Below are 24,600 nucleotides of genomic sequence, written 5' to 3' on the forward strand. Positions count from 1 at the left end.
AGAGGGAGGAACAAGCCCAGAATCATCCAAGGTAGAGTTTTTACCAAAGGTTTGAGCAAAGAGTTCAGCTTTAGAAATAGATGTGATAGCAGTGGTGCCATCTGGTTGAAGTAGAGGAGGGAAAGAAGAAGAAGCAAAGTTATTGGAGATATTTTTGGCTAGATGCCAGAAATCACGAGGGGAGTTAGATCTTGAAAGGTTTTGACATTTTCTGTTAATGAAGGAGTTTTTGGCTAGTTGGAGAACAGACTTGGCATGGTTCCGGGCAGAAATATAAAGTGCATGAGATTCTGGTGAAGGAAGGCTTAAGTACCTTTTGTGGGCCACCTCTCTATCATGTATAGCACGAGAACAAGCTGTGTTAAACCAAGGTTTAGAAGGTTTAGGACGAGAAAAAGAGTGAGGAATGTACGCCTCCATGCCAGACACTATCACCTCTGTTATGCGCTCAGCACACAAAGACGGGTCTCTGACACGGAAGCAGTAGTCATTCCAAGGAAAATCAGCAAAATACCGCCTCAGGTCCCCCCAACTAGCAGAGGCAAAACGCCAGAGGCACCTTCGCTTAGGGGGATCCTGAGGAGGGATTGGAGTGATAGGACAAGATAAAGATATGAGATTGTGATCGGAGGAGCCCAACGGAGAAGAAAGGGTGACAGCATAAGCAGAAGGATTAGAGGTCAGGAAAAGGTCAAGAATGTTGGGCGTATCTCCAAGACGGTCAGGAATACGAGTAGGGTGTTGCACCAATTGCTCTAGGTCATGGAGGATAGCAAAGTTGTAGGCTAGTTCACCAGGATGGTCAGTGAAGGGAGAGGAAAGCCAAAGCTGGTGGTGAACATTGAAGTCTCCAAGAATGGAGATCTCTGCAAAAGGGAAGAGGGTCAGAATGTGCTCCACTTTGGAAGTTAAGTAGTCAAAGAATTTCTTATAGTCAGAGGAGTTAGGAGAGAGGTATACAGCACAGATAAATTTAGTATGAGAATGACTCTGTAGTCGAAGCCAGATGGTGGAAAACTCGGAAGATTCAAGAGCGTGGGCACGAGAGCAGGTTAAGTCATTGCGCACATAAACGCAGCATCCAGCTTTGGATCGAAAATGAGGATAGAGAAAGTAGGAGGGAACAGAAAAGGGGCTATTGTCAGTTGCCTCAGACACCTGAGTTTCAGTGAGGAAAAGAAGATGAGGTTTAGAAGAGGAGAGGTGGTGTTCTACAGATTGAAAATTAGATCTTAGACCGCGAATGTTGCAGAAGTTAATGAAGAAAAAGTTGAGGGGGGTGTCAAGACACTTACGGTCGTCGACGGAAAGGCAGTCCGACCTGGGGACATTTATGGTCCCCTCCCCAGATGGGGACTCCGAGGCTGGTGTAGGAGTCGCCATGATTTTAAAATTTTTTGAGTGAAGGGTGTGTGTGTTATTAGGTGCTTATAGTTTTGTGTGGAGGAAGAGAGTTGTCTTTAGAGGGCAGGCTGTGACTACCCCCTTGTGTTGTGAGACACAAAGGGAAACGTTCAGCGAGGTCACAGCTGGGTTTAATGATAAGTTCACAGCACCCCCTGAACAGTGCTTTAGACCTCACTGGGAGTAATTATCGTTTCGGCAGGTGTCTACTGCCTCCTCCTGGTGTTATACAGTAAGACGCCCTCAGTCTTGATGCACGAGTGGTACGCAAACAGAACACTCGTTACATGTCACTTGCTGTTGACAACTTATATATAACAAAGGAATCAAGGTCAGATAGTAACGCCACGAATACAGGTGTAGGTGACAGAGACGCCAGCGGAAAGTGACTTGCAAAACGCTTAGCTCATCCGCGATACATAACATCATATGAACACACGACATGTCTTCACCAGGGGGAGGAAGACTCACCCGAACCTCCCAAGAATGATAAGAGGGCAAAATCGCCAGGGACATCCGCCAGGGACATCTGATTCTGTGCATGAGACACTGACATCTGGTGCTCGCAAACGTGTGGACAAAGAGCCTGCAAAAAAAAAATAACTACCATCGAAAGACCCATACTGCCCTTACCCACATTTACAAGTAAATCAAAGAGAGAATTTAGTCTGTTCATGAAGCAATTTCACCAGTATGTGAATAAAGCCGCAGTGGATCCCTCAACTAAACTAAACATGCTAATAAGTGCAGGTACAGGCTCACTGAAAGATTCCTTGATGGGTTATGTCAACATGGGTCCCGAGGAAGACTATCAGGAATCCATGATCATGCTGACACGCAGACTAGGAGACAGTGAGGAACACATTGATGAAGCAGTGAGGGAGATTCTGAAGGGACCCCAAATAAAAGATAACGACGTCCAGATGATACAAAAACTTGTACAACAATTATGGAAATGCACCACTGACCTGAAAATTGCTGGACGTCTATCAGACTTAAGACAGTTATGGGACATATTAATGATATCAGATCGCTTCACTGGGAAACTCCGTGAGTTTTTATGGTGATGAGTTACAAAACTACATAAGAGAGCGGAACAAAAGATCGAGGCCCAGCATTACATGGCTTCTAAATCTACTGGATGATTATGAAACGAGGATTAATAGAAATGCAGGACGCAGTCAAGTGAGCAGTGAAGGAGGGAGAAAACACGTAAAGGGTACTGATAAACAAGCCTCTGATACTAATAGAGGAAATGAGACACCCTGGAAGAGAAGAGCCATTGGGCTTGCAATAGCTGAGTCAATTACTGAGTCACATGGAGGTCAAGACACAAGGAGTAAAGGCTGGAATCCATGTGTCCTTTGTAAAAATACACACCCACTGTGCGCCTGCCGGAAGTTTCGCGCCATGAATATAGCAGAACGCAGGACGGCGGCTAATAGGGCACAAGTCTTTTTTATACATGTCTGGGTCGCAATCATACTGTCAAGGAATGCAAGTCGCCGTCTAAGGTATGCGGCATAGATGCCTCTACCCAACAACATTCGCGATGGTTGCACAAGCCTGAGAAACTTCAAGAAAGGAGACTTGGTTATTATAACAATGAAGTGCTTCCCCGCAACCAGTGGAGGCTCGGCAGAGTGGTGAAAGTGGAGCCTGGAGAGGATGGTCTTGTACGTCAAGTTAAAGTAAGAACTGCACACAAGGTGTTTATGCGACCAGTAAACAAACTCTGTTTCTTGGAAGGCCTGAGCGAGAATTAAGTCAATGCTTGGTGAGACCTAATGTAGGCCTAACATACATATATAGTTGTAATATAGAATGTAAGAATTACTTCACCCCAATAGCTTGATGATATTGGCATTATTCTTAAATTATTGAATTAGTCACGTGTTCGTGTAAGATTTGGGCGTGAACGCCCAACAGGGGGAGTGTTACCGCCAGAAGGCGTAATCGCAGAAGGCGTAAGGACATATAAAGAAGGAAATAGTTAATTGTAGTAGTGAAGATGGTAAGTAGAGTGAGCCGATGGTGTAGGATGGTACTGATGCCCGATGTTTACATCCGAAGGTGTCGAGACAGCATTAACGGGGAGATAAGACATAGGGGAGATGAATAATTATGCTGACTCAAGGGGCCTCCGAGGTTGACCTCTGTCCCTATGACCTGGCAGAGTAGAGGGGCGCTTTATCCCTCTGGTTAGGCCGAGAGGCAGAGGGAAGCCTGTTGTTGTGAGAAGAACTGTACTCTCGTCACTGGTAGAGCGGTGCGGAAAACGGACGGCAAAGTACCCAGGATTGTTCAATAGACCCCGAATGCGTAAGATGAAGACACAACATTGTTCTATAGGTTTCGATGTTGAAGCACTATATACGTTGTGAACTGTAAGGGATGTAATTGTTGCTATAATTACAATATGTGTATTGACCAATATATGTACTTACACTTTTTTTTTTTTCTTTTCTCCAGATTGAAATTATAATGTGATGAAGCGTGTGTGTGTGTGTGTGTGTGTGTGTGTGTGTGTGTGTGTGTCTGTGTGTGTGTGTGTGTGTGTGTGACAGACGCACAGCTGCCAGGCGGCCTCCAGCCTCACCACACCACACAATCTAACATTGTCCTTGTGTCTCGTTGCATTCCCAAAGCTATTATTCCCCCCACCTTTTTTTTCTTTCTTCTTGGCTGGCCGCTGTGCCAGTTATGGAAACTGACGTCTGGTCTCAGGTGTGTACATCGTCAGATATGTACGCTAGGTAGGTAAACAGTGCACGTGGTGGTAATTACAAACATTATTTTCACATTCTTACTACCTGGTTTTGAATCCAGCACTTGCCGGACGACTCAGGACAGCTGCTCCCTCACCGCCACGCGTGAATATTCATGTGTTGCTTTGAGAGGGTTAGGTATGAGGATCTTGGCTACTTAGTGACCACGATGTTTTTTGTTTTTTTCCGCAAATACAAGCAAGCATATGCCACCAGGTAGATAAGTTGCATAATTATGTGCGGACTCTAATATGTTAACGAAAAAAAAATGCTGAGGACTCGTAACACGAAGGAAAGATGTCAAAAAACTGCAGCTGTTCCGATTGAGGTGGTATCGGGGGACATCGCTACGCCGGCCGCCGACACCTACCCCTCGCTTGAAGGCAACCTTGTCTCGAGTTTCGAGATAAATAGATCCTTTGGAGTAACACCATAGAAAAACGCTAGCCTCCACATTCAAATGTGTGTGTGTGTGTGTGTGTGTGTGTGTGTGTGTGTGTGTGTGTGTGTGTGTGTGTGTGTGTGTGTGTGTGTGTGTGTGTGTGTGTGTGCTAAATTAAATTATTCATTAGTGAATATACTCGTATCCACTGACGGGAAAATTATGCAACATTGGGCATAAAGATTATGTTAGGATGAGTACAAATTTCTTTTTTCTCTCACTTTTCTTTCACTAGTGACTTGGTGTTCCAAGCCTCGTCTTACAATAAATCACGTAAAGAAAAGAATGAATGTCAAGATTATGCCAAGGATTAACATGAAAATTTTTTTTCTTTATTTTCTTTCTCCCTTTTTTGGCAGCTGCTATGATGCGTTAAGTCCTTACTTATAACGAAATTCAAGATTACACATGAATAAATTGCATAATTTTATTGTAACTTAATCCTAGATTATCTTTAACTAACGCTGATTCAATTACTGATCTGAGAATAAAGTAATAATTAAGTAACATGATGAGCTTCGCTCTAAATTAGCAAAATAAATACGAAAATATCCATTAGTCTTCATTTGGTAGAAGAAAAGAAATAATGAAGCTGCATGGTGAGATTTTTCGGTCTTGAGAGTAAATTAAATAGCAAAGTCTATATCAAAGTCTTTACTGATAAGGAAAAAAATAATAATGAGGTTGCAGGGTGAAGCTTTTCCTTAGGTCTGAAGTCAAATAAAAAAAAGGCTTATATTAGTGTTCATAGTGAACAGGAGTTATAACAATGGTGCCAGGTAAGATTTTTTTCTTTTTCGATCATAGGGGATAAATAAAACTTCATCAGTCTTCACCTGACAAAGTAAAAAAAGTCAAAAGAAACTTAACAAACTAAACAAACTAACAAACAGCTTCCCCCGCCCAGTGTGGTGGCGTGCAAGCCGTTCAACTCCAGGAAGTCTCAAACCACTGTTATGTATTTACCTATTGCCGGCAGCGAGTGCAACTCCTGAGATAAAGGACGTGTTTGTGCGCGTGTGTGTGTGTGTGTGTGTGTGTGTGTGTGTGTGTGTGTGTGTGTGTGTGTGTGTGTATGTGTGTGTGTGTGTGTGTGTGTGTGTGTGTGTGTGTGTGTGTGTGTGTGTGTGTGTGTGTGTGTGTGTGTGTGTGTGTGTGTGTGTGTGTGTGTGTGTGTGTGTGTGTGTGTATATTAATCTTGCAGTTTTACAGTTGAAGATCCACATGTTACATATAAACTTAAATACCAACATACATACTACATCTCAAGTATACATTAATCCTAACGTATCTCAATCCTATACAATTAATCCTAAGTATTTTACAGTTTCATACTATGTCTGCCAGATGGCGCCGGTCAACCTAGTAGATTATTCAAAGGCCAGGGGGTGATCAGGCCACCCCGTGTGTATTTTTCTTTTAAGAGTTTGTTTCTCCTACCTAAGCAGCGGGTCACAACTCCCGACTTACATCAGGTACCTAATCACTGCAGGTGAGCAGGGGCTACACAGCGAACAAGTCCGCCCAAAGACTTCTGATGGGCCCCAGGATTCGAACCCAGTCCCTCTCGATTGCGAGTCGGGCGCGCACTGCGCCTGGTGGTGTGTGTGTGTGTGTGTGTGTAAAGGGAGATGGATAGGGTGAAGAAGTACGCACAGGGAGTGAGAGAGGAATAGGGGCACACGTGTCAGAAACTGTAGTAACTGTACGTAGAGGGAGGAGGAGGAGGAGGAGGAAGAGGAGGAGGAGGAGGGGAAGGGCAGGGCTAGACAGAAAAAGTGGTCTGTTTGTTGACCTCTCAGCCATAAGAGAAGACAGGCTAGCGTGTTGGCATCCCTGTTGATGAATAGCTGGCAGGAAAGTGAGAAGTGACAATAATGCCTCCCCATTGCATTAACTAACATTTTGATGAACGGTCTCTCAAAGAAAAAAAAAATAAAACTATTAAACTCAGGCTAGGGTGAGAAATTAGTCTTGTAAGAGAGAGAGAGAGAGAGAGAGAGAGAGAGAGAGAGAGAGAGAGAGAGAGAGAGAGAGAGAGAGAGAGAGAGAGAGAGAGAGAGAGAAAGAGAGAGAGAGAGGCTTAAAAAAAACCGACAAGGAATGAACAGTCGCTTATGGTTTAGTGATCTCACAGAGTGAAGTGCTAAGGAGGTGGAGAAGTAGGCCAGGTGCGAGGAAAGGGAGCAGAAGACAAATATCTGACGGGTGCCTGGGAAAATAAACTAAGGTAAACAGATGGCGTGGTGAGCAGCAGACAGGTTTAGCCACGTGGGGGCATGTGTGTAGGAGAGGGACGTGGAGGCGGCTTTGACATGTGGCGCATACGAACAGCGTAGGGAGGGTCACGTGTCTTGGGGAGTTGCGGGGGGACTTGTGGCCTTCAGTACTGGGAAGGTCATGTCTGGGGAGGTTGCGGGGGTACAAATATTGGGCACATAAACATGTGAAGGATCAAGTCACGTGTCTGGAGAGGAACGTGGAGCGAATTCAGGGAACACAAAGGATGGGGAGAAATTTGAGAAGACGGAGAACGAGTTAAAAATACACCAGGAAGGATGTAAAGGAGTTGTCAACATAAAGGTAAGGAGACGAAAGAAGATATACACAGAAATGAGAAGGAGATTACAAACAGCTGTAAGAGGAAGGAGGAAGAAAAGGAGAACGAGAGATGTATAGGGATCAACACCAGCGGGGTGAGTGAGGAGAGAGGCGATGCGGAGGAGGGCAGATCAAGGGCTTACGATGGGAAATGAGCAGGGCAGAGAGGAGACCAGAAACAAGTTCCAGAAAACGAGAGGCAGGAAAGAGGATGATGAGGATGACACAAAACCACCAATTCACGCGATGCATACAACAAAAGATGGGAGAAATGGGAATTTAAAATGAGAAAGCAAACCAAAAATAAAGGTTACCTAAAGATAGGAGGAGGAGGAGGAGGAGGAGGAAAAGTACAGAAATGAAAGACTGCGGTGAACACGATAAAGGAAAAAAAAAAACAGGAAGAGGTAAGGTGATGTGATAAAAGAAGGAAAAAAAATGGACAGCGATAAGAGGATGATAAAAGGAGAAGGAAAGGCGACACAAGAGTGATGGGAAATAAAATAAGCCGGGATGGTAATGAAAGGAAGACAAGGACAGGAAGAAAGTAGAGAAAAAAGAAGGGTGGAGGAGAAGGAATAGGAGGAGGTGGAGGAAAAGGAGAAGGAGAAGGAGAAGGAGGAGGAGGAGGAGGAGGAGTGTGGGAGCGAGGGTACGGATGTCATGCTATCTAGTCGGGTGAGAAAAAAAAATGACAAGGAATATAGGTTGCAGATGTACATACAACACAGCACTGCTTGTCCCCATACACGGTGAGACCAGTATAGTACGTGACACCTGCAGACGGAGAAGGGATGGTTGAGGTCAAAGAGCAAAAGCGGAGAGGGGAAAAGAAGGTTGGCAACACCTTTCACCCGGCAGATGTTAAAAAAAATCATCCAACACGCAGTACACATGCCTAAAGATCGAGTCGCAAAAAGTGGTCGCTATAATGAGAAGAAAATTAATGACTTAAGTTCGTAATATGAAGCCTTGATGGGTGTTGGGCTGACGGGGAGAGGAGGCGGGGAGGGTGGGGAGTATCTATTACTCCCCCAATCCCTACTCCCGCCGGCCCGATGCTCCGCCTCTCGTCCCTCGCCGCGCTGACTGGCAGAGAGAGGAAGACATTAGTGGCTTCGTTTGGTATTCCGCACGAGAGTCGCCAGAACACTCTTGGTGCGCGGACACGAGGAAAAAAGTGACACTTATCTAATGCAGAGGTCATGTTTCCTGCTCAGATCACGTCCGGCAGAGAGAGGGAGAGTGGGTGGATGGAGAGAGTTTTCGAGGGGGAGACACGATTTGGAGGGAAGGGGAAACTTGGGTCTTGGGTCTTACTTAAAGAGGATATAAAGTAATGAGGATGCTGGGCTGAGAGATCTAGATGTTGCTGCATTATAGGAAAGGAAAATTCTCGTTGGTGGGTAGTTTCAGTGCTTGTTACGAAAATAAATCCCTTGTAAATGAACATCGTTGACGTGTGCCTCTTTATTTATTTTATTATTCTTTTTATAGCGAAGTTCTCTTGAGCATCATGGAATACAAGTTTTTATGCTTCCTCGAAACAAGCAAGTATTCTTCCTGAACACGTCTGTCTGTCAAGCTTATAGACATGGCGGGGCTCGAGGCGACCCATGCACAGGAAACAACACACTGCACTTTGGGGAGCAAGGAGATGCGACTCTTGGTTCAAGATCATCAAGTAACTCACATCCTCATACCTGCGATGAAGACATGCGAAGTGACAGGGAGGGGTCTTGACAGCGGCCAGGTAAGGCGTGCTGGGGAGCATAATCACCGAGATCTTGAGTTCGGCCGTAATCCCTCGCAGCGACCGAGTGGAGGAAACGCGCGGAGGAGTGACGGATGTGTCCTTCCGCGGTCTGCTGACTTTGCACTTGCAAGGAATTTGCCAGATTTAGACTGATGTTTTTTTTTTTTTTACTTCATATGGACAACCTTCCTTATAAGAAAAGTAACATACAATAGACGGTGACGCAGAAATATCGAAGCTTGTTTCTAAAACTACCTGGGTAGAGAAACTGGTTCGGAGACACATTAATGTTACCTGATGCATAAATAAAAGTCCACATTCCTCTCCCAGATGCCGGTGTGCTGGTCTGCTTCCACGAGACCTTTACCATGACTGATGTGATCTTGAAATACAACGAACAAATCTCAAAACCACATGATTTTGCTCTGCTCTTCTTAGTTTGTTTTTTCTCCTGTGGACGATAAGGTAGACGGAAAGTGGAGGTAAAAACCAGAGTAAAATGAAGGGAGAACAGATAGCCTCTAAAGGACATGTAGACGCGAACTGACACATCAAGAAGTGAGAGTGTCATGGACGAAAGGAGGTGAGGAGGTGGGGGGGGATAGGTGGGCACAAGGCACGTGTTCTTGTGGCTCAGGGGAATGTTGCTGACAATGAAGCTGTGTGTATGCGAATGAGATTACACGAGAAAAACAGACAACTGGAGACCTATTGTTCAGAGCGTCTGCTGGATAATGCATGACTACTTGGATGCTGCACAAGAAAAGAACGAACGATAATGATAAAATAAGTATACTTTTACTGAACAAGATGAGCTCAGCAAACGACAAATATTTTAATAAGCAAACGGTAATTAGTGAGGATGAGGCCAGTTAAATGAGTGAGTTACGCTCGGCAAAATATGGACAGGAAAGGCGAATGAAGGGGAAAGGGGATAAACTTTGAGGTAATAACAAATTAATATGAAATAAGAGACAAGATGAATGAATGCATGGGTGAACAACGATCACTGAGAATGGGTTGGTAAGGGACAAGGCCTCGAGAGGGAGTGGTGGGCAGCGGTCACTAACAACAACAAATAATGAGTTCAAGCCTGAAAATTTAGGTTTAAAAGACAGAAAGAAATTCGTTCTCAAATACAGTGGTAGATGAATGGAACGGACTCGGTAATCATGTTGTTAGTGCTAGGACATTAGGGAGCTTTGAGAGAAGATTAGACGGGTTTATGGATGGGGATGATAGTGGAAATAGATATATTTTATACAGGGACTGCCACGTGTAAGACTGGTGGCTTCTTGCAGCTTCCCTTATTTCTTATGTTCTTATGTTCCAGACAACTATCCCCTCTTCTTCAATGACACTCTACTGACCCCTTCTTCTACACTGAACATCCTCGGTCTGTCCTTTACTTATAACCTAAATTGGAAACTTCACATCTCATCTCTAGCTAAAACAGCTTCTATGAAGTTAGGTGTTTTGAAACGTCTCCACCAGTTTTTCTCACCCCCCCCCAGCTGCTAACTCTGTAGAGGAACCTTATCCGTCCATGTATGGAGTATGCTTCACATGTATGGGGGGGGGGGTTCACTCATACCGCTCTTCTAGACAGGGTGGAATCAAAAGCTTTTCGTCACATTAAGTCCTCTCCTTTAACTGACTGTCTTCAGCCTCTTTCTCATCACCGCAATGTTGCATCGCTTGCTATTTTCTACCGACATTTTCATGCTATTTGCTCTTCTGATCTTGCTAACTGCATGCTTCTCTTCCTCCTGTGGCCTCGCTGCATAAGACTTTCTTCTTTCTCTCATCCCTGTTCTGTCCACCTCTCTAATGAAAGAGATAACCAGTATTCTCAACCATTCATCCCTTTCTCTGGTAAATTCTGGAACTCCCTACCTGCTTCTGTATTTCTACTTCTTATGACTTGAATTCCTTCAAGGGGGAGGTTTCAAGACATCCTTCTATTTTTGACTACCGCTTTGGACCTTATTCGGGGACCGGCATCTCAGTGCGTTTTTTTTTTTTTATTTACTTATTTATTTTTTATTTTTTTTATTTTTTTTGTTGCCTTTGGCCGGTGTCTCTCCTATATATAACTGGCTTCTATCTTTCTCTCTGCAACTTCATCTCAAGTTTCCTTTCTGACCGTTCTATTGCTGCTGTGGTAAACGGTCACTGTTCTCCTAAATCTATTAACAGTGGTGTTACTCTGGTTCTGTCCTGTCACCCACTCTCTTATTATTCATTAATGATCTTCTAAACCAAACTTCTTGTCCTATCCACTCCTACGCTGATGATACCACCCTGCACTTTCCACGTTTTTTCATAGACGTCCAACCCTTCAGGAAATAAACATTTAACGCAGGAAAGCCACAGAACGCTTGACTTCTAATCATTCTACAATTTCTGATTGGGGGAGAGCAAACTTGGTATTTTTTAATGCCTCAAAAACTCAATTCCTCCACCTATCAACTCGACACAACCTTCCAGACAACTATCCCCTCTTCTTCAATGACACTCAACTGTCCACCTCTTCTACACTGAACATCCTTGGTCTGTACTTTATATATATTTCAAACTGGAAACTTTACATCTCATCTCTCTCTCTCTAAAGAGTTTCTATGAAGTTAGGGGTTCTGAGTCGTCTCCGCCATTTTTTTCTCTCCCGCCCCACCAGCTGCTAACTCTGTACAGAGATCTTATCCGTCCATGCATGGAGTATGCTTCACGTGTATTGTGGGGTTCCACCCATACCGTTATTTTAGACAGGGTGGAAGCAAGAGCTTTTCGTCTTATTAACTTTTTTCTCCTCTAACTGACTGTCTTCAGCCTCTTTCTTATCGCCACAGTGTTGCATCTCTTGCTATCTTCAACCGCTATGTTCATGCTAACTGCTCTTCTGATATTGTCTAAGTGCATGCCTCCCTTCCTCCTGCGGCTTCTCTACACAAGACTTTCTTCTTTCTCTCATCCCTACTCTGTCCACCTCTGTAATGCAAGAGTTAACTAGTATTCTCAATCCTTCATCCCTTTCTCAGGTAAACTCTGAAACTTCCTGCCTGCTTCTGTATTTCCACCTTCCTATGACTTGAACCCTTTCAAGAGGGAGTTTCAAAACACTTACCCTTCAATTTTCGATGAATCTCTTGACATCTTTTTTGGGATGCTTTTTCTTTTTTGTTTCCCTTGGCCAGTGAAACTCTTACGTAAAAAAGTTTTACCTCCCTCTGTCTGTTTAAAGATTTCTTTTGAAATTTATGTACCTATAGCTTTCGGATACTATCGTGAATTCTCTCTCTCTCTCTCTCTCTCTCTCTCTCTCTCTCTCTCTCTCTCTCTCTCTCTCTCTCTCTCTCTCTCTCTCTCTCTCTCTCTCTCTCTCTCTCTCTCTCTCTCTCTCTCTCTCTCTCTCTCTCTCTCTCTCTCTCTCTCTCTCTCTCTCTCTCTCTCTCTCTCTCTCTCTCTCTCTCTCTCTCTCTCTCTCTCTCTCTCTCTCTCTCTCTCTCTCTCTCTCTCTCTCCCTCTCTCTCTCTCTCTCTCTCTCTCTCTCTCTCTCTCTCTCTCTCTCTCTCTCTCTCTCTCTCTCTCTCTCTCTCTCTCTCTCTCTCTATCTCTTTCTTTCTGCGTGTGTGTGTGTGTGTGTGTGTGTGTGTGTGTGTGTGTGTGTGTGTGTGAGTGCAGTTATTCCTCCTTGGTGGTGTAGGGGATCATACAGTGTACAAGAGAGAGAGCACGCTTGCATCTTGTGGCCAGGTGAAGGTTTGGAAGGGAGGTTAGTGAAAAAATGGAAACCGCACTGGAAGTGTACTTGAATCTGATGACGCTGATGTTAAGAAATGCAATACTACACTCCTGCGGGGGACAACTATCTTTTAGAGCAACAAACTGCAGAAAATATCGCCCAGTGGAGATAACAAGGGATGCTCTAAGCTTCATCAGAGCCTTGTTTGGGAGATACCATTGAGGCGAGATAAAGAGGAGCCGGAATAAGGAGCCGGAAGGTAATGCGATAAGGTGAATAGATGCATTAAGGAAGACATGCATTGTGGAAGATAATGACCGGCCAGCGTGGACATGAACAGAGATCGAGTTTGCTAGAAGGAAGAAATATTGTATCGGAGATCTCTGGTAATGTCTACCTGGCATTGATTGGAAACAAGGAGTGTACCGGGATGAAGGCACCTCTGAGACGATGGTGATGGAAGGGACGAGGCAACGCATTGAGGAGGAACACTGCTTGTGGTGAGAAAACGATTGCCTTGTTACTGAATACCTTTGTACTCCATTTACTTAATATTGGCTTTTAATATATTCGAATATATTTACATGTTCGGCGTTCCCTGACATGTTGAAAGAAATCCGAAAAAAAAAGAGCCAGTTTAATCTACCCACTTGTTTATCGAGCTGCCTATTTTATGCGAACGCGCGGCCGCACACACACACATACACACAATAGATAGATAGATAGATAGATAGATAGATAGATAGATAGATAGATAGATAGATAGATAGATAGATAGATAGATAGATAGATAGAGAGAGAGAGAGAGAGAGAGAGAGAGAGAGAGATAGATAGATAGATAGATAGATAGATAGATAGATACATAGATAGATAGATATAGATACATAGATAGATAGATAGATAGATTGATATAAATAGATACATAGATAGATAGATAGATAGATAGACACACACACACACACACACACACACACACACACACACACACACACACACACACACAATGTAAAGCAGAGCGTTTCAGCTAACCCAGTGAGATGAAACGACTCTGCTCATGATAAAAAAAAAAAGGCACAACTTTACATGGTATCTTCTGTGTACACTATGTATAAACATCGTATGTTATAATATAATGAAAACACCACATCTAAATGTAAGAGATCTCAGGTACAGACAAATTTTCGAAGATTGTTGGTCAGTGTTATAATTGTCCCTATTCCTGATCAAGACTACGGGCACATATTTCTAGTAATATTTGTTTTATCTTTGGCACAGTAAGCTGCAGGGTGGAAACCTAACCAAGACGGTGTGGTGAGGGATGCACAGCCTCCCTGACACACCATTACCGTCACCACCCGCCTTATACTTAGCCGCTCATTTTCCTTTCACTGCACATGTGAACGGCAGCAACGACGAGGACGAGGACGACATTAGACAAAAAGAACAACAACAAGGTATGGCCTGCTTCACTGCTAGGCTCTGCTTACCAGACCTGTTTATCAAGGACTCCGACCGTCATATCTGTGAAAAACTTGTTGACTCGACGAAATCATATTACGATGAATGCGTTATCTGGTTATTCACACAGCTCTTTTGTGCTAGAATGGGAGTCCGGTAACTCTCACTCAATGAAATATAATTGGCATCACACGGCTCAAGAATAACAAACTGAATACTAGATTGTTTCGTCTTAAGAAAACGCGAATCACGAATTCAGATGGCAGATTGGGGTAAATATTATTATCTGTATCCGCATGTAATTTAGTTCGATTTTGTTTTATGATAATTGTTGTTTCAACATTACAGCGCTTCTTATCTCAGTGTTATTGTACGTAAATGCTAATGAAGAAACATCTTTGTCACATATTCTCATGTTTTTATTATCTATTTGTTTATCTCTATCTACGACGCCTCAGCCTCCTTCAAGAGACTTCCATCAATGCAAGAGCCACTTCAGAAAAGTCTCCGCTTTCTCCGTTCTAGTAAAATTAGGAAAAATGCAGATTAAATAATCCACTGAGCTATTCTTTTCCGTATAAAGAACTACATACGTAATGGATGAGGAATGAAATAAGAACTGGGTGCAGTGGCAGAATCATTATAAAGGATCATTTGAACATCACTGAAGCAAACATTCGCGAGCACACTGTATGGCGAAGTACTGTAATTATGAACTAACGCTCCCGAGACATTGTAACCACGTTTGTTCGGTTATGTTTGATAGATATAAGTAACGAAGAACTTAAAAATTAGTTAATAAAGGAGCCTTCAAGAGAGTGTCACTCCTGACATGCTCAGCTAATGGTGTTATTTTAGAATAAAATTATATAACTATTTTAGCTAATTTTTAGCTATCATATCATTTTTTCTCATTTACCATATATCATATCACATCTCATGTGGTAACCTCTGTTCTTCACTGGGATAGAGACTGGATATTCGTCTTGAAGTTGCGACCTTCAGGTATAAGTTATTAACATCATACTGGTTTGAAATTATCTGTACAGTTAAATCAATGACTTTTCTGAAGTGGCTGAATGCTCGCTGCTCCCCTTAACCAGCCCTCACCCTGGTGCAGTGTTCGGCTCCCTGCAGTTTCTCGACGGGAGAGGAAGCAGTCTCTCGCTATCCTATTCGCCGCCATAACATGTTCCTGCGGCGCCGTAACTCTATCAATTTCAGTTTCTTTTATCTCGCCGCTCCTGGCCCATTGTATGTCCGCCCCTTGCCCAGAATACAGTTCTCGCCCGTGGCTGTCTCCTGCAGATTCAACTTGTCTATTGTCGCTTGGCTTCCTTTACTCGAATCTTTTCCCTAACAGAGCATCAAGACTGGTCATTATTATTATTATTATTATTATTATTATTATTGTTATTATTATTATTATTATTAATATCATTATTATCATTATTATTATCATCGCCATCATCATCATCATTATCATTGCTAAGAGGCTGTGCTTCACGCCTCGAAAGGTCAAGCTTCATACAGACTGCGAGTACAACTTTTATTTTCGACTTCCTTTTATTTTGAGAAACATTTTTTTTTATTGGAGGCGCGCACACGCACACACACACACACACAAACACACACACACACACACACACACACACACACACACACACACACAATCCAAAATGTATTTTCATCGATCAGCCAAAATTATATATTTAACTTTTTGTAAGGAGGGTTTCGATAAGTTTCTACAGCTGAGAAAAAAAACACGGCAAACTTACTTCAGAAAAAAAAGTTTGCTTTGGTAACGAAAAAAAAAAAAGTAAATAAATAAAAATAAATAAATAAATAAAAATAAAAATAAAATAAAAATCCTGCCCCTCAACACGCCAGTGACTAGAAGTTTCTAATTCCAAAAGTTCCCAAGCAGAAATGATTGACGTGTTCCAACACTATTACGGCGGCAAGCTGAGGCGTCTGTCTGCAAGTGAGCAAATATCCCTCTGTGTACCTGTCCATTCACCTTCCTCGCTGTCCTTCCTCCCTACCACCCACTGCTAGTTTGCCGCTTTCCATCTGCGTATCCATCCATCTCCTTTCCTCGTCCTTCCTTCTCTTCACTATTTCCTCCACCTTCCATGCAATCATCGTTGCCCCTCCTCTCCATTACGTGCTGCTAGTATGTCACTTTCCTTCATTTTTCATCTATGTAATTAACAGTCCACCTTCCTTGTCGCCCTTCCCTCCCATCACCTGCAGCTAGTTTGTTCGTCACTTTACCTAAAGTTACGAGTCCCACTTAGTTGTGCCGCGACTTGACACACTCGTCTCTCGCCACTCCTAGCACCCTTCATGAGCCGCCTCGTCCTCGCCAGCGTTCCTCAAGCTCCGGGTCTTGGCGTGACGAACTCACGTCGCGTCCAATTAAAATAACGCGAGGGATGAGGAAGCTGCTCACGGCACAGAGCAGGGGAGCTGGTGACGCGAGCCGCGCGTGTATTTAATTCCTGCACGCCTCAGCCTCCTCATCTTTCTCCCGCCTCTCCATGACTTCATCCCACGGCGGCAAATCATATACTCGTTATAGCCCCGCTCTCTTCCTCTCATTCTTGTGAAACCTATTTTGTGCTGCCTGACTGCTGCTGCTGCTGCTGCTGCTGCTGCTGCAAATGGATGAGTGTGTGCTCTGACTCACACTCCTTCACTCAGTGGTAGAGCGTGATAGCGGCAGGATGAATGAGACACTTTCTTATCGATGCTCTGCTGCGTCTTGGCCTGAGTCCCTACCCAAAGCAGCTCCAGTCTCTTAAAAATGCTGATGGAAAAGCCGAGTCGAGATCCCAGATTGTCGCGTCACGCTGGATATGAAAATTTTGGCGATGATAGAATTGGGAATTCCATGTTGTGGCTGAGGCGGCATGTTTGGTGCTTACTTGTGTGTGTGTGTGTGTGTGTGTGTAGAGCAGTGGGGCTTTAAGATGACAAGTAAGCAAAGCCACGCGGAGCTTTATGGTGACCCACCAGTAAAGTCAAGCCCAGTTTTGCGGGCGGGGAGCTTCAGGATGACCTGCCAGTAAGGTGACAGGCCACGCCGGGGAGCAACGCTGAGGTTAACGGCGGGTCACACTCGCACCAGCCTTTCTTTATTCAATCACGAAGCTTTCATGTCAAACTCTGCCCTTCATTTAAGCCTCCGCGTTACTGTAGCAAAAAAGCTTCCTTAAATCTTCAGGACGCTAACTTCTTTGTTGCTCCAGCTCCTCTTCCTCCTCCTCCTCCTCCTCCTCCTCCTTAACCTAACAAAAAAATAATGGATTAAAAATTATACCTAAACGTTTTAAATCCTACGAGGCTAAACATTTTCTTCTTTAATCGTGCAGTAAATATATGAAATAAACTTCCTGCAGAAATTGTAAACAGCAATTCTATTGAATCATTCTAAAATAAAAGACAAATATTTAAAAGCAAATCTCCAACAAGCTCTCTTCTTGTCCGAATAATTACTAAATTCACTAATAAACTCTTATTTTACAGAAACAAATTTTATTGTAAGCTGTATTAATTTTCGGACAGGCATATAGAGTTCACCGTTGGGTGAATAGTACAACTTCCTCTCAACCTTTCCTATGAAAATTCCATGTCAATTTTTCCATACTGCATGGTACTTTTTCCCAACTATTTCCATGCCAGCGCATGGCAGGAGTCTTCTGCTATGCTGTCCTGTCTCTCTTCCCTGTAGCTAGTTAGAAGTAGTTACCAAACAGCCTTGCAAGGACCAAAAGGTCTGTTGCTGTTTGGCTTTCCTTTGTATTCCTTTGTATTCCTTTGTATTCCTCCTCCTCCTCCTCCCTTCCACCTCAGTGCGATCCATCTCCCGCCTCTCACCATCTCGGCCTCCTTCCTTCACACAGTCTGCGAGGAAACTTCCCACCAGACTGCTACACTTCCTACCAACCCATCTGTCTTGTGCTGGGCGTGTGGCGGGCTGTCTGCAAGACCTGCATGTCTGCCTGTGAGCCTCTCTACCTTACGTTCTCCCTCACCTTTCACAGCGCTAGTCAGCAGCGAACCCACTGCCTGCACTAAAGAAGGAGGCCGTGTGCACGGCGTGTCGGGCTCCTGGAGTGCAAGTTCTTGTTCCCTAGCAACTCACGAGAGAGAGAGAGAGAGAGAGAGAGAGAGAGAGAGAGAGAGAGAGAGAGAGAGAGAGAGAGAGAGAGAGAGAGAGAGAGAGAAATTCTATATAACACTGCTATACTTCGTCAAAATTTATGGAAACCCTCCTCCTCCTCCTCCTCCTCCTCCTCCTCTATTTGTATTGAGATTGGTTGTCAGTTTTCCCATGGTCCACTGTACATGTTCCCCGGTGCGTCCAATACAATGTGTTTTGAAATGGAGTGGTAGGTGGAGAGGAGCCTTCTGCTGTATTACCCTTCATGCTTCCTTCTTGTACTGAGAGAGATGGACCGTCAATGGAATGTTACTGTTAATATACATAGCACCAGTTACGTTATTGTCATACTTTTCCTCCTCCTCTTCCTCTTTCTCTTCTTTCTTTTCTTCCTCCTGCATGTGTGAAGGCGTGACCTGACCTCCTCCTTCCACCCTTTTCTGCCCTCCTTAGGTGACCTATCTGCCGCAATGCGTACCTGTCAGGTCATTCTCTGTGTGTGTGTGTGTGTGTGTGTGTGTGTGTGTGTTAAGGAACATGTCATTATCTCTATTGGAGTGGAAGTGATTGGCGCTCTTTCATCATTCTTAAACTATTATCATTATTATCGTCCTATCTCATCTCCTTCCTCCTCCTCCTCCTCCTCCTCCTCCTCCTCCTCCTCCTCCTATTAATTTTCCTTGACACATTGGTTCCTTCCCTTGGTGCAGACTACGAGTCATTTCCTCTCCTCTCAACCATCAGGGCGCCGTTTGCAAAATTTACTTTCCGATGAGATTTCAAGTTAATTCTCCCTACACTATTTTTTTTTGTTTCTATGTACCTTAGCAATGTTTTTTTTGGAAGTGTGGTCTTGCTATTATGTGTTATTTCGTCGCCCTCTGTCTGTCTGTGTGTCTGTCCGTCTGTGTGGCATCGTTGATCATTAGCCGCCTTGTTTACTATTTCACGTCCTTCTCTTCTCCAGCCAGTCAAGTGTTCTCGTGGAGTTTTTTGTAAATAATTGTTTTTACTTCGTTCCTTTGTTACCTGATTTATTGTTTCTTGTGTCTATTTGCCGTCTGTTTTATGTTTGTTTTTTTTATTCTCAGTTTCTTTCATCGTGTGTGTGTGTGTGTGTGTGTGTGTGTGTGTGTGTGTGTGTGTGTGTGTGTGTGTGTGTGTGTGTGTGTGTTAATGTAGGAAGGGCACTGGCAACAGTGTCCTTGGAAGGCCAAGGGCAAGAAAAATTAATAAAAAAAAATGTCCACTGAAATGGCAGTCCCATAAAAGGGTCAAAGCAGTGGTCAAAAATTGATGAACAAATGTCTTGAAACCTCCCTCTTGAAGGAATTCAAGTCATAGGAAGGTGGAAATACAGAAGCAGGCAGGGAGTTCCAGAGTTTATCAGAGAAAGGGATGAATGATTGAGAGTAATGGTTAACTTTTGTGTTAGAGAGTTGGACAGAATAGGGGTGAGAGAAAGAAGAAAGTCTTGTGCAGCGAGGCCGCGGGAGGAGGGGGGCATGCAGTTAGCAAGATCAGAAGAGCAGTTAGCATGAAAATAGCGGTAAAAGACAGCTAGAGATGCAACATTGCGGCGGTGAGAGAGAGGCTGAAGACAGTCAGTTAGAGGAGAGGGGTTGATGAGACGAAAAGCTTTTGATTCCACCCTGTCTAGAAGAGCAGTATGAGTGGAACCCCCTCAGACATGTGAAGCATACTCCATACATGGACGGATAAGGCCCTTGCACAGAGTTAGAACATGCTTGACGAGGGCACATGCACTGCGAGTGATGTGCAAAAATTCAAGTCTGCTTCGAACAAAATCTTGAAGAGTCTAGTCAATTAAACTCTGGTTGCTTTTGCAGCTATACCGGTGATAAATTATGTAATTATACCTGTGATTTTATACCATCAAGTTTTAAGTAGTTATACTACATTTACTCGTGTTGTCTGACATATATTAAATACGTCAGAATTGTTGATTTTTTTTTGTTGAATTTTTTTGTGAGTTTTAATAATTCTCAGTTCGTTGAGGCGTTCTTTATAATTGTTTAACCTATTTTCTCCTCCTGCTCTGATTTCATCCTACTATTGTGCTAATTGCTTTTCCTTTCTTCTTTCTACGGTCAAGGTGGGTGGGGTTGTCATCTGGCAACTTATAGCGCTTGCGCTCGTCCCACTCTGCTTTCTCCGTTATGTTTAATAATAATAATAATAATAGCAGCTTGGGGGGGTGAGAAAAACTGGCGGAGACGTCTCAGAACGCTTAACTCCATAGAAGCTGTTTTAGCTAGACATGAGATGTGAAGTTTCCAGTTCAGATTATAAGTAAAGGACAGACTAAGGATGTTCACTGTAGAAGAGGGGGACAGTTGAGTGTCATTGAAGAAGAGGGGATAGTTGTCTGGAAGTTTGTGTCGAGTTGATAGATGGAGGACTTAAGTTTTTGAGGCATTGAACAATACCAAGTTTGCTCTGCCCCAATCAGAAATTTAGAAAGATCAGAAGTCAAGCGTTCTGTGGCTTCCCTGCGTGAAATGTTTACCTCCTGAAGGGTTGGACGTCTATGAAAAGACGTGGAAAAATGCAGGGTGGTATCATCAGCGTAGGAGTGGATAGGACAAGAAGTTTGGTTTAGAAGATCATTAATGAATAATAAGAAAAGAGGGGGTGATAGGACAGAACCCTGAGGAACACCACTGTTAATAGATTTAGGAGAACAGTGACCGTCTACCACAGCAGCAATAGAACGGTCAGAAAGGAAACTTGAGATGAAGTTACAGAGAGAAGGAGAGAATCCATAGGAGGGTAGTTTGGAAATCAAAGCTTTGTGCCAGTCTCTATTAAAAAAAAAAAAAAAAAAAAAAAAGAGGCAAAACGCCAGAGGCACCTTCGCTTAGGGGGATCCTGAGGAGGGATTGGAGCGATAGAACAAGATAAAGATATGAGATTGTGATCAGAGGAGCCCATCGGAGAAGAAACGGTGACAGCAACAGCATAAGCAGAAGGATAAGAGGTCAGGAAAAGGTCAAGAATGTTGGCGTATCTCCAAGACGGTCAGGAATACGAGTAGGGTGTTGCACCAATTGCTCTAGGTCGTGGAGGATAGCAAAGTTGTAGGCTAGTTCACCAGGATGGTCAGTGAAGGGAGAGGAAAGCCAAAGCTGGTGGTGAACATTGAAGTCTCCAAGAATGGAGATCTCTGCAAAAGGGAAGAGGGTCAGAATGTGCTCCACTTTGGAAGTTAAGTAGTCAAAGAATTTCTTATTGTCAGAGGAGTTAGGTGAGAGGTATACAGCACAGATAAATTTAGTATGAGAGTGACTCTGTAGTCGTAGCCAGATGGTGGAAAACTCGGAAGATTCAAGAGGGTGGGCACGAGAGCAGGTTAAGTCATTGCGCACATAAACGCAGCATCCAGCTTTGGATCGAAAATGAGGATAGAGAAAGTAGGAGGGAACAGAAAAGGGGCTACTGTCAGTTGCCTCAGACATCTGAGTTTCAGTGAGGAAAAGAAGATGAGGTTTAGAAGAGGAGAGGTGGTGTTCTACAGATTGAAAATTAGATCTTAGACCGCGAATGTTGCAGATGTTGATGAAGAAAAAATTGAGGGGTGTGTCAAGACACTTAGGGTCGTCGACAGAAAGGCAGTCCGACCTGGGGACATTTATGGTCCCCTCCCCAGATGGGGAGGATAAATTAAGAAAATTAAAATTAATAACCGTATATAAACAAAAAAAAAAAAAATTGGATTAAGGATATTCGTTAAGAAAATACCATGGATAAAAGATATTACACTAAGAAATTAAAAATAAGGATACTAGATTAAGTAAATTAAGATAAAGGATATTAGATGAATAAAATAGTCTGGATTAAAGATAGTAGATTAAAGAAATAGTCTGGATTAAGGATAGTAAATTAAGAATTTAGTCTGAATTAAAAACAGTACATTAATAAAATAGTCTAAATTTAGGAAAGTAGATTAAGACAATAGTCTAGCTTAAGGATAATAGATTAAGAAAATAGTATGGATTAAGAATAACAGATTAAGGAAATTGAGATTAAGGATGTTAGATTAAGAAAGCATTGTGGATTAAGGATGACAGATTAAGAAAATAATCTGGATTAAGGACTGTACAGTGTTCTAAAAAATGCTGGAAAAGAATCTGTTTCAGTGTGTGTGTGTGTGTGTGTGTGTGTGTGTGTGTGTGTGTGTGTGTGTGTGTGTGTGTGTGTGTGTGTGTGTGTGTGTGTGTGTTTTCTATTATACAGTCAATAATAGACAATCAACTTCATTTACAAAAATGTTGCTAGTCTTCAGATATGAGAGACATTTATCAACACACAACGGTTACTTATTTTCTTGAACTTCTTTCCTTTTTTTCTTCTTCATCTCATTTTTCTTAAACGTGATTTTTTACAACTTCTCTTTTTCAACTTGTTTTTGTGTCCGATCATCAAAACAACGAAGTCAAGCCACGCCATATCATCACTTCCTTCATTATTTCTACTAATAGCAGTTTACAGACAGAAAGAGTTGAAGTGCTGTAGATAAACAAATAGGAGACAGAGACGGGGGGGAGGGGCGTATGGGGGGATTACAGAGGGGTTGGGAGGAGAGGGGAGGAGAAATAAAGGCGGCAGGATAAAACAAGTGAATATCGCCTGGTGCTTGAGCGAAGATTGATGATAATTCTGTGTTATCATTTACGTGCAAAGGAAGTGAGGAGGAGGGAAGGGGAGGTGAGGAGGGAAGGAGGAGCAGAGAGGATTGGGGGGTAGGGGAGTAAAGGAGACACCCATCTTCTCTGCAATGGCAGCGATAACTCCCCGCCTCGCCTTTCCTATCTACTCCCATTTCCCACTATCACCCACTCCCCTTCCTTCCCCACTAACGCCCACTCCTAACTCTCCTTCCTCTCCCCACTCACTCTCACTCCTCTTCTGTCCCCATTTCCTTTCACTGTTCTCTTTACCACTCATACTACTCCTCTTTTTCCTCCCCACTCACCCATCCCGCCTTTTTCTCCCTCTTTATCCCCTTCCCCCTCCCCTTAACAGTTTCTCTTCTCCCCTCTCTCCTTCCACATTCCATCCACACATCTTTTCACTTCCACCACTCCATATGCTTCCCCATCACCTACATCAACTTTCTTCCTTCCTTCCCTATCTCTTGGCTTTTTCCTGACCTTCTCTTCGCCCCATCACTCCCTTAACCTTCACAATTAATTCATCTCTCTCTCTCTCTCTCTCTCTCTCTCTCTCTCTCTCTCTCTCTCTCTCTCTCTCTCTCTCTCTCTCTCTCTCTCTCTCTCTCTCTCTCTCTCTCTCTCTCTCTCTCTCTCTCTCTCTCTCTCTCTCTCTCTCTCTCTCTCTCTCTCTCTCTCTCTCTCTCTCCCTAAAAATCCGAGAACATTCACAGCCACATCTACCTCCACTACTACTACTACTACTACTACTACTACTACTCCTTATCACAAACAGCCACGGAAGGGACACAAAATCTGCTGTTGTTTGTTCTTCCTTTGCATTAATTTTTGCTCTCGTGTATACAGACTAGTCCTTTAAAATGTTTCGCACCATCCCTCCTCCCTCTCCCTCTCCTTCTCCCTCTCCTTACTCCTAACAAAACAATCTATGAAAACAATCTTTATGATAAGCCACGCAATATCATCATTTCCTTATTTTTTTTCTACGTATTGTTAAAAGAAAAAATAGAAATAGATAGTGTTGTCCCCAAAAATTGGTAACCACTCAGAGACATCTTTTCCTTCCCCGTCTTTGTGTACATATTGTATATAAAGAACAAAGCTCTGAAGACTGTTACTCCCCTCATCAACACAAGCCAAAGTCGCCATCTTACACTGTGAACGCTTATCAACACTCTATGGACTCTCTCAAGAGGGAAGCTTCAAGACACTCTCCCACAATTGTTGACGATCGTTTCCGACTCTGTTTAGGGACCGGCACTTCAGGGGACCTTTTTTCTTCGTAATTTTGTTGCCCTTGTCAGGTGCCCCTCCTGGAAAACGAGAGAGAGAGAGAGAGAGAGAGAGAGAGAGAGAGAGAGAGAGAGAGAGAGAGAGAGAGAGAGAGAGAGAGAGAGAGAGAGAGAGAGAGAGAGAGAGAGAGAGAGAGAGAGAGAGAGAGCCGTCTGCAGTTTTCGGCCTCCCGGAGCCATCATTCTGCCCCAGTAGTCAAATTTTCGCGTGTTTTTGAGCGCGCCAAATTAACGTTAATGTCTCAAAAACACTGCACAACAAAGAATGATTCAAG

This window comes from Scylla paramamosain, chromosome 37 (genome assembly GCF_035594125.1).
Source record: "Scylla paramamosain isolate STU-SP2022 chromosome 37, ASM3559412v1, whole genome shotgun sequence".
Lineage (NCBI taxonomy): Eukaryota > Metazoa > Arthropoda > Malacostraca > Decapoda > Portunidae > Scylla > Scylla paramamosain.